The sequence below is a fragment of the Raphanus sativus genome, unplaced genomic scaffold (genome assembly GCF_000801105.2).
Source record: "Raphanus sativus cultivar WK10039 unplaced genomic scaffold, ASM80110v3 Scaffold3042, whole genome shotgun sequence".
Taxonomy (NCBI): domain Eukaryota; kingdom Viridiplantae; phylum Streptophyta; class Magnoliopsida; order Brassicales; family Brassicaceae; genus Raphanus; species Raphanus sativus.
In genome coordinates this window covers 1,912-12,619 of record NW_026618349.1, presented here as the reverse complement: position 1 = coordinate 12,619, position 10,708 = coordinate 1,912, and the positions used below count along the sequence as shown (strand labels likewise).

General features: G+C 46.6%; 1 non-coding gene across 1 annotated transcript; it reads left to right on the top strand.

Moving 5' to 3' along the window:
* The first annotated feature begins 10,310 nt into the window (after positions 1-10,310).
* On the top strand, positions 10,311-10,417 carry LOC130506249 (small nucleolar RNA R71). The gene has a single exon (XR_008941945.1). It is a non-coding gene; the product is annotated as a small nucleolar RNA R71 (small nucleolar RNA).
* The last annotated feature ends 291 nt before the right edge of the window (positions 10,418-10,708 follow it).

Genomic DNA, 10,708 nt, shown 5'->3' with positions numbered 1-10,708 from the left:
CACCATCTGGAACGCTACGTCCAAAATAGCAATCCTTTGAGATGGGAACATACTTGGCTGTTGCTGAAATCTTAATCTATACAAGTGCAAAGCTGCGTCCATGTGCTACAAAAGGAATAAAAATATATGAGTACCAAAAAAAAGACCTAGGTATGTGTCAAATGTAAGATCTCTTACATCGTCTGTCAACCACTCCCTCGGCTGCAGGAATACCTCGAAGAACTTCTTGGCACTTATTTCCGAGCCAATTGGATAAATGGAACCACTGCAGGTGAAAATGAGAATTAAAGTTTGCGTGCTATATGAACATCTGAAATAGAGGCTTCATACTTACCTCTTATACATAAAATTGACTAGCTTTGCACGATCTGAATCTGCAGGTGGACCATATACTACGCTGATACACTAAAAATGAATCCTTGCTACTGCCAAGTTAACAGTTGCAATTGTAGTACTTGAGATTCAAATCCAGAGGACCAGTCTACACTCTAGTTCTATAAGTTTCAGAATCAAGCTAAGAAGAAGATATGATTTGGTTGAAATAGGCGATAGTAAACAAGCAAAATAAACACGAGATTGATTCAATTAAACAAGAGCTAGCCTAGGGTATTTCATTGGGTGTTGAATTGGAGCCAAACAATTATTCAAGCGCGATGAAGTGCTTTCTAGAACTCGGATCACTCAGCTGGAACACTCCACTGTCGTGGTAGTGATCGCTTTGCAGATCGATCTCACCACCTAACTGTCGTTGGGATGAGAATCGATTGCAAGCTTTAGAGAACAGGTCCGATCAGTTCACTTACCACCCTAATATCTACTTTCGCTGATTAGGGATACTAAGCTCATTCAATACATGTCAAGTTATCATCCTAAGCGGTTAACTAGGTGATGAACTAGTGATCTAACATCAAGTGATCAGTTTAATGAAAGCAGTAAGAACAGTATGAATGAAGAACAGTTATGGATCGCTTATCTATGTTTAGCTCATGTCTCAACACCCTAAAAACCCTAGGCGAGCAAGGTCACTACTCGATCATGATGCACATAAACAAAGACATAAATCCTGAATAAAATTGCATAAGAACAGAGTATGAAACAATAGGGTTCAGATGATCTTCTCTATGAGAGGATGGATTCTTCTCCCTTACAAGTTGCAGATCGCAAATACTCAGTGTTCTCTTGTAAAAACTAGCGTAAGAAAAATAGAAAATAGATAGATGGCGTTTTATATGGAGGCGCCAATCAGAAGAAAAGAGATTAGGGCAACAGGGCTTAAATTCCCGAAATAGGAGTTTCCATATTCGTCTGGAACAATCTCCGGATCACTCCGTCTGCTTGTTCCGCTTGAGAGAGAACAGTCTCGGGACTGTTCTCTTGAGTGTTCTCCGCAGGAATGCTCCAAAAGGACTTCTTTTCATCAGGCACCTTCTCTTCTTTCTTCTGCTAACTCCAGACCTGTAAAAGGTCAAAAAGGACTAGACTGACACGAATTAGTGACTTGAAACAAATGAAAACATATATACAATGATGTGAAAAACACCATATATCAATTCCCCCAGACTTAGATCCTTGTTTGTCCTCGAACAAGGCAAGTACCAAGAACAGGGAGAAAGGTTTGAAAGCGTGGGAACTCGCTTATTCTCAGCAACCATACTCTTACCACAAATCTCTGAACCATACAAGCTGTAGATTAGGACCACACACACTTACTGAGAACCCCCTGATCGCTGTTCGAAGATCGGCTCCTTACTCTACATCTCAACCTGAAAAGGCAACACTTTCGAGACAAAACTCCTTATGTTCAATTAAGATCAGCGTGAGCTTCTTGTCACAGGCTCTACTCAGAGAGAACGGGCTAGGTATAGAACAGGCTAACTTTTATGGTGGAGTTCAAGAGTGTTTAGGGTTTACCAAGAGCGGGTGCAGGATATCGCACAAAATGGTCGTGAGAGGACGGCTCCATTGAGGTCCACAGTCCTTACTCATCTCTGCTAATCGGACTGCTCTCCGATAGATCGATCATAGGACTGCTCTGCGCGATTCAACTTCCCCTTCAGAACACTTCACTGAAACCACCATTACTTTCTCAACTTCCCCAGTGGCATGCATCATAGATTCTTCCCCTTCTCGTCACCAGTAAATCAAAGCAAAAACAAAATTTTTTTTTTTTTTTTTTTTTTTTTTTTTTTTTTATATATACTGAATTACAAAATGCTGGGGTGACGAGCAAGGAGGTAACAAGTGATGTACATGATGCCACTGGTGATTCATTCTGGTCTGTTCTAGCCACTTACTTCTCGTTGTTCTCCATGGTATCGGAACAGGCACCTCGGTTGTTCCCTTTCGTTTGGAACAAGCACTCCGGTTGTTCTGCCTGCTTCCACTGTGTGAGCATTGATGAGTAAGAACTGCGTCGATCCTTTCCTCTCCGACCTTTTTGCACATATCTGCACATAAAGTACTAGAAAAGCAAATGCATGAGGGTGGAATTAAAGGTCAGGGTTCAAGGTGGGAACTAGCTAAAGATGAGCTAGCCACTCAGGAACAGCAAGAGGGATAAAAATCGGATAAGAAGTCCTGAGTGTAGTTCTCATTCTACCCTGATCTAGTGCCCATGACAAGAAGAATTAAAGTCCAGATTAGGTTCAGATAAAGTGGAGTTAAGTCTGCCCAGTGTAACCTGATCGGTATAGAACTTCTGGAGTGTCAAATGAGATAAGTCAGGGTGTTCCAGGTCCATGTGTGGGTCTTTCATCACTGCTAAGGTCACTGAATAAGAAGGTTAAAGCACGAGGTGGTTAAAGAGCATCACAAATAAGGTCCTGATTCCCACAATAGTTTTGACTGACTCGATCCTAAAAACTGACTCGATAAAAACATAAAAATGACACAAGGACTGACTCAAAAAGCACACAAGCGAATATAGTACAATCGCTCCCCCAGACTTAGTTCACACCATCCCTGGTTGTGAAAATAAATCAGAGGAAGCTGAAACAAACCAAACAGAAGCAAATAACATGAAAAATAAATAGTTCAGATGGATAAGACAAGGGATAGAAATAGTCCTTTCGGACTCAGTCTGAATCGCCGCTACCGGAGTGACCAGCTGTCCTCCTGTTCCTCGGCAGTCTCTCTCCTCCAGTCGATGTTCCCTGCTTGTTCCTTGCCTGGGCGCCTTGTTCTCTGCGGCGTACGCTCCTCCTGTGCTCCAATGCAGCCGCCTGTGATCGCCCTGAGTATCCTCTTCATGAGGCTGTTGTTCTTCTTCTGGGAATCAACCATCCAGCGTCTGTAGGCGTGATCATCAGTCACATCGGTGAAGTCCTCCAAGTCATACTCACCATCAGCCGGTGGAGTCACATGCTCCACATCATCCATGTCTTCATCATCGTGCTGAACCGGTGCCTTCGGATCATCGCAGAGGTGCTCTTCAGCGGGTGAGAACACAATGTTCTCCAAGGATAAGAAGTCTGTGAACCCAGGCATAGGGAGCTTGCAGTACAGAGGGTTCCCTTCTTTGTCCTGGAACTTGTAGGTGGTCTCGTCGCGCAGGATGTGGCATGCGATCAGGTAAGGAGTATCGATGTACTCAATCGCAGAGACGACCGTGTAAGAGCTGAGGTTGATGTTGAAGTGCTGGAACAAGGGAGTGAGCAGACTGCCGCAACGATCCTTCTTATCATCAGTTCGAACCAGTGTGTCTCTGCGTTCAGCGAACATGGAGATGAGATGATACCCTGGGTTGGTCTTGACTTCCTGGATCGGGGTGATGTTCTCTCTGCGCATCTCGTCCTCAAGTCCCGTGTAGAGAACTTGGAGCTCTCCATTCGTGATCTTGGAGGTGTACTCCTTCGCGAACAAGACATTGGACACAATCTTGGCGATGATCCGGATAGCAGGGTTCCGGATCTGCGACTGATAGGCCTTGCGAGAGGTGAACTTGCCGGCTGCGATGAGATCCCAAAAGGTGTCTGCCGGTTTGAACTTCCTTTCCACTGAAATCCCCTTTGGCGTGTCTGCAATCTCGAATAGCGAGTTCAGGTCGTCGAGAGAGATGGAACAGAACTTGCCATCAGCCATGAAGGAGAAGAAGCAGTTCTCATACGAAGGCGCATTGGGGTTCTGGTAAGTGATCTTGCACGTCGCGAGCACTTGCCTGACCAAGTCGGGGTAGAGAACCTGAGCCTGGTAGCAGAGAGGCATGATTCCCATAGCCTGCATCGTGTCGAACACCTCAGTGTCAAGGCCTAGATCGCCTAGTGTTTGCTGGTTCACGAATCGCGTGGGCAAGATCTCTGCTAGGAGGAGCTTGTTGTAAACCGCTGCCGACTCCTTGTCCCATCCCTCGACGTTGAAGTCAAGGAGCATCTGATCATTAAGGTCGATGGGCGCTCCCTCAGTCTTGTTCGGCCACGGGTACCCAGGTGGAGCACTCGCGGCTGGAGAAGCCGTGCTCTTGGTGACTCTAGCGTTCCGCATCTTTGGAGGCATCTACAAGACAAAACAAAACCCAATATCAGCACAGTTCGTCGGTTGTTCTAGAAACGATGGAACAATCCAATCTTCTTGTTCTACTCAAGTCCATCGATTACTAGACAACCTATACAAGCCTCAATCTCAACAGTAGAAATCGCAAAGGCCAAGAATCACAAGCAACAAATCGGTTCCTCTTCCATTGAAAATCAATCATGAATTCAATCCTAGTAGCAAGTATACTATCAAGAGCTACAACCTAGGATGAAATCGCAAAGCATAAAGGAAAGAGAGAACCCAAGAAATCACTCCCAAATCGCGATTTGCATGCGCAAAAGGGGGAGAGTTCTTGTGATTACCTTGATTGGAGAGGTGATTCCTGCAAAACAACCCAATCTCAAGAGAATCCCAAGAGGTTAGAACCAAAATCGATGAGAAGAGAGAGAGGTGAGTTTGCGATTTTAGGGTTCTAAGGGGGGGGGTTTGCGGCGAGAGAGATGAAGTGGGGAAGTGGAATGTTTGGGTTTTTAATAACCAATCAAAACCGCTTCCCCTTCCCTTTTTTTTTTTTTTTTTTTTTTTTTTTTTTTTTTTTTGTTCGAGAACTTACCTGGGAACAATCGGCGGAACAACCGCTGGAGTGCTCTCCTGGAGTGATCTCGAATTTTCTTGATTTTTCAACCTGCAAGTTAGTTCCTAGAAAGATAAAGACAAAGAGAAAACAATATTTACACTCACCAGTGGGTTGCCTCCCACCAAGCGCTTGTTTTCTGTCACTAGCTTGACTTCAATGAGCCGATTAGGCTTGAGGGGGATCGCTCAAGGGTATCTCTACACCTTCAGCGATTGTTGTGTCAGCAAGATATGGCTTGAGACGCTGACCATTGACAACAAATTCTCCTCCTCTTGTGTCCAGCAACACAACAGCTCCATAAGGGCGAACCTCCTTAATGGTGAAAGGTCCAGACCATCTAGATTTAAGCTTTCCAGGGAACAGCTTAACCCGTGAATTGAAGAGTAAGACCTGATCGTTCGGAGCAAAGCTTCTGCTGATGATCCGCTTGTCGTGGAACGCCTTGGTCTTTTCCTTGTAGATCTTAGAACTCTCATAGGCCAGATGCCTGATCTCCTCCAACTCGTGGATCTGAATGGTTCGCCTCTCCTTGGCAGGTTTGATGTCGAAGTTGAGTAGTTTGACAGCCCAAGCCGCCTTGTACTCTAGCTCAACAGGTAGGTGGCACGCCTTGCCATAGACCAGATGATAGGGAGTGGTCCCTAAAGGGGTCTTGTAGGCTGTTCTGTACGCCCAGAGAGCATCGTCAAGCTTAAGGGACCAATCCTTGCGGGTGGTGTTGACAGTCTTCTGCAGGATGTTCTTGATCTCTCTGTTGGAAACTTCCACTTGACCACTTGTTTGAGGATGATAGGCGGTTGCAACCTTGTGTTTCACACCATTCTTGCTCAGCAATCCTTGGAACAACTTGTTGATAAAGTGAGTTCCACCATCGCTTATAACCACTCTAGGCACTCCAAATCTTGGGAAGATGATGGAGGTGAACATCTTGGTTACAACTCGCGCATCATTGGTTGGACTAGCAATCGCTTCTACCCACTTGGAGACATAGTCCACAGCAACTAGGATGTACTCATTCTTGTGAGAGACTGGGAAAGGTCCCATGAAATCGATCCCCCAGCAATCGAACACTTCAACTTCCAAGATGTAGTTCTGAGGCATCTCGTTTCTCTTGCTTATACTCCCCATCCTTTGGCATGAATTGCATCGAGATATGAAGGCGTGAGCATCTCTGAACATAGTGGGCCACCAGAAACCGGCTTGGAGGATCTTGGAAACAGTCTTGAAGGTGGCAAAGTGACCAGCATAAGAGGAACCATGGCAGTGGTGAAGGATCCCTGGAATATCAGCCTCTGGAACACATCTCCTGAAGATCCCATCCTTGCCTTGCCGATAGAGATACGGCTCATCCCAGAAGTAGTGCCTTGCCTCCCTCAGAAATTTCCTCTTCTCATTCCCAGTGAACCTCAAAGGCTCTTTCTCAGCTGCCAAGAAGTTGGCAATCTCAGCAAACCATGGAAGGTTCGGGTACTCCTTCTGGATCACTGCAACGAATGCTCCTTCTACGCGGGAACAGTCCTTAATGGCAGGTGACGACTGCTCCATGTTGCGCAGACCAATCGCATTGACGTACTCCATCGGTTGTTCCACATCAAGAACTGTCTCATCTGACACTTTCATCCTGGAGAGATGATCTGCCACTCCATTATCAACCCCCTTCTTGTCTCTTATCTCTAGATCAAACTCTTGGAGCAAGAGAATCCATCTTAAGAGCCGCGGTTTAGCATCCTTCTTCGTGAGCAGGTACTTGAGAGCCGCGTGGTCTGTGTGCACAATCACCTTTGATCCAACCAGATAGGATCTGAACTTCTCAAAAGCGAACACGATGGCAAGGAGCTCCTTCTCTGTGGTTGCGTATCGGCATTGAGCTTCATCTAAAGTTCTGCTTGCATAGTAGATCACGTGAAGCTTCTTGTCTTTACGCTGTCCAAGGACTGCTCCCACTGCAAAATCACTTGCATCTGTCATGATCTCAAAAGGGAGATCCCAGTCTGGAGGTTGGACAACTGGTGCACTGACTAGAGCTCCCTTGATCGTGTGGAATGCGGCTAAGCAGTCACTGTCAAAGGCAAACTGAGCTTCCTTGCAGAGCAACCGAGTGAGTGGTCTCGCGATCTTAGAGAAGTCTTGGATGAACCTCCTGTAGAAACCAGCGTGTCCCAAGAAACTCCTGATTCCCTTCACTGAAGTTGGTGGTTGCAGACTCATCATGACCTCGATCTTTGCCTTGTCCACCTCAATGCCTTTCTCGGATATCTTGTGTCCCAGAACAATCCCATCTCTCACCATGAAGTGGCATTTCTCCCAGTTCAGCACCAAATGCTTCTCCTCGCATCGCTTCAGTACCCTGCACAAATTTGACAAACAGACATGAAAGGAGCTTCCATAGACGCTGAAATCGTCCATGAAAACCTCCATTATGTCTTCGATCAGATCAGTAAAAATCGACATCATGCATCGCTGGAAGGTCGCTGGAGCATTGCACAAGCCGAAGGGCATCCTCCTGTATGCATATGTTCCATAAGGGCATGTGAACGTCGTCTTCTCCTGATCATCTGGGTGGATGGGAATCTGAAAGAAACCTGAATAACCATCTAAAAAGCAATAGTAAGGGTGGTTAGCCAATCTCTCAAGCATTTGATCAATAAAAGGAAGTGGGAAGTGATCCTTACGAGTCGCAGCATTCAATTTACGAAAATCAATGCACATGCGATGACCAGTAACTGTTCTAGTGGGGATCAATTCATTCTTTTCATTGGTTATCACAGTGATCCCACCTTTCTTAGGTACTACATGCACAGGACTAACCCACTTACTATCAGAGATCGCATAGATCACACCTGCTTCTAGAAGTTTCATTATCTCTTTCTTTACAACATCTTTTAGATTCGGGTTTAACCTCCTCTGATGTTCTACAGAAGTCATCGATTCATCTTCCAGGTGTATTCTATGCATGCACAGATCAGGTGAAATGCCAGGTATGTCAGCTAGAGAGTAACCTAAAGCCTTACGATATTTTCTCAGCTCACACAAAAGCAGAGCAGTCTCTGCATTGTTCAGGTCAGCATTCACAATGACAGGATATGTGGAGTTGGGTCCAAGAAATGCATACCTGAGTCCCTTGGGAAGGGATTTGAGCTCTACCTTTGGAGCTTTCAGCTCGCTCCATGAGTCATCGGTCTGAGCTGCCGGAACAGTCGGGTTCTGAGGCGCGGTTGTTCCAGTCGATGTGCTGGAGTCACTGTTCTCCCCCAGACTTAGATTCGCCACCATCCTCTCCATACTCCTGGCTGAATCCAGGAACTTGGCATAGGCATCAGCATCAACACTCTCTAAGCTCTGCTCGGCTTCAGCTCTGACTAAGGCGAGTTCAAGTGGATCCTCGGTGAGAATCTCCTCGATCATTCCTTCATGCGGCTCTAGCGGATCACCATCTTCTTGGACAGTGAAAGTTTGTCCATCCAGCATCGGCTTCTTGAGCATCTGATCCATCTCAAACTTCATCACAATATCTCCAAGGTGGAGATCAATCTTCCCTTGTCGGACATCAATGATAGCTCCAACAGTGCAGAGGAATGGTCTGCCTAGGATCAGGGGATCATTGGAGTCTTCCTCGACTTCCAGAACAACGAAATCGGCAGGAACAATTGTATTCCCAACCAGAACTTGAAGATCTTCGAGGATTCCAACTGGAGACTTCACAGATCGATCAGCAAACACTAGTGACATCCTGGTAGGCTTGAAGTCCGTGTATCCAAGGCGCTTAGCCACAGTATATGGCATGAGATTTATGCTCGACCCTAGATCGACCAGTGAGCATGAGAAGAGTGTTCTGCCAATCTGAACCGAGAGAACAAATTTTCCCGGATCACCCAACTTCTTGATCCTTCTGTTCTGGAGCACCGCACTGCACTCCTTAGAGACAATCATGAACTCGCTGTCATCAGATATCTTCCCAGAGATCAATCCCTTGACGAAGCTACGCATGGATGGTATCATCTGGATCGCACTCATCAGAGGGAGCTTGACAGTTAGGTCTTCCAGCATCTTCCTGCACTTCATCTCTTCCTTATCCTTGCGTGTAGCCTTAGCTGGAACAGGGTAGGGCACTTTCGGTACATACTGACGAGCAGGAGAAGGTGCTGCAGTCGGTGGAACAACCCCAGCGGGTCGCTCTGCTTCAGGCGGAACAGTCTCAGTAGGTTGTTCTGCGTCTTCCTCATCTGTGGGTACAGCTTTAGAAGGCTGATCCGACTCCTTCTGCTTCCCTTTCTCAGCCGATGTGAATCTCCTGGGGTCTAGATCAGGCAGTTGCTTTCCACTCCTCAACCCTACTGCATTGCACTCCTTGGGGTTCTTGTCTGTTTTCCCAGGGAGAGTTCCTTGCTGTCTCTTCACGTTCTCAGCAGTCTGAGCAATCTGAATATCCATCTGTCTCATATGGCTTGAGACATTGTCATACTTCACACTCAGGTCATTGAACATATGATTCATCCTGGTGTTGATGTCGTTTGTGACCTGGTTCAGTGCTTTCCCTTGGATCTGCTGTCCTTGGAGCAGCTGGCTCATCATATTGGCGAGGCTCTTCATGTCATCATGCGGAGCAGTCTGAGTCGGTTGTGCAGCTTGCTGATTAACCGGCTGTTTCTGGCTGTGGAACTGGGCATTCTGAGCTGGGTTAAGGACAAAGGTTCTTCCCTGATTGCCATAAGGCCTTTGGTATCCACTGTTCTGACCCTGGTTCCCTTGAGCTTTATCGTCTGGTTTAGGGGCATTGAACAGGTGGGGATTGTTCCTCACGTTAGGGTTCGGGTGATAGTTCTTGAACTGCCATCCTTGCCCATTCACATAGCTCACTTCATGCTGATCCTCAGCCGACTGATCTGCCTCTGATGTGCCTTCCGCGGTAGCTTTATCCTGTGGGGATTCTTCCATGATGAAGACCTGGTTCTGGTTACTCTTAATCAGCTGATCGACCTTGGCAGAGAGCTCATCAATCTTGCTGTTGTCGATGCTCTTCACCTTCTGAGTGCGATCAGTCTCGCGGTTATTGTCAGCTGAGCTTGAGGCCATGTTCTCAATCAACTCGAATGCACCTTGAGTGGACTGAGTCATGAAATCTCCCTTACTGGCTGAGTTCAAAGCGTTCCTGTACTCCCAGCCTACTCCATCGTAGAACACTCCCAGCAGATAGTCTTCCTCAAAACCGTGATGTGGGCATTCTCTGCGGTAGACATTGAATCGCTCCCAAGCATCACAGAACGGCTCGTCCACCAGCTGTTTGAAGGTCACGATCTTCTGTCTCAGAGCTGCCGTCTTCGATTTCGTGTAGAAGTGGCTTAAGAAAGCCTCTCGGACTTGTTCCCAAGTGGTGAGTGATCCGGTGGGTAGTGAATCAAGCCAGCGAGCAGCTTTCCCATCAAGAGAGAAAGGGAACAGAGTACACTTGATGTAATCGGGTGGTACTCCATTCGCTTTAGTGAAACCACACATCTTCTCAAAGTGCTCGATGTGGTCCATCGGTATCTCAGCAGGAAGCCCATTGAAGATCTTCCTTTGCACTAGACTTATCAAGGCTGGCTTGATCTCGAAGTCTTGCCT